Below are 326 nucleotides of genomic sequence, written 5' to 3'. Positions count from 1 at the left end.
CAACGACCGCTGAAGCTCCTTTCTTCCAGAAGGTTCAAAACAAATGGAGACGAGTTCTCTCTATCCGGACAAAAAGGAGCAAGATTACTGCCAATTTGCAGATGGCAACAAACGGGTGTATTTTTTCGGGATGAAAGAATCATCTCAGAACTCGAAACTGACGCCACGTTTGATGCCATAACCAAAACGCCCAAGGCCGTGCACCTTTCTCGTTCGTCCGTTTTTCTTTCGCAGCCATGCATGCATACGACCTGGCAGGGTTTGGAATCGAGCTAAAAACAGGACGGCCAACTTGGGAGCTTCGCCAGTGACCGCCCGTCACGCCT

General features: G+C 50.0%; 1 protein-coding gene across 1 annotated transcript in view; it reads right to left on the bottom strand.

Annotated features, from left to right (window-relative positions):
• The window catches only part of ZMYM2 (zinc finger MYM-type containing 2), a 92,550-nt gene that overhangs the window by 29,107 nt on the left and 63,117 nt on the right, over window positions 1–326 (bottom strand). The gene's annotated exons all lie outside the window — the stretch shown is intronic.

Source organism: Pteropus vampyrus, unplaced genomic scaffold (genome assembly GCF_000151845.1).
Source record: "Pteropus vampyrus isolate Shadow unplaced genomic scaffold, Pvam_2.0 Scaffold52, whole genome shotgun sequence".
Taxonomy (NCBI): Eukaryota; Metazoa; Chordata; class Mammalia; order Chiroptera; family Pteropodidae; genus Pteropus; species Pteropus vampyrus.
This window is presented reverse-complemented; position numbering and strand designations above follow the sequence as displayed.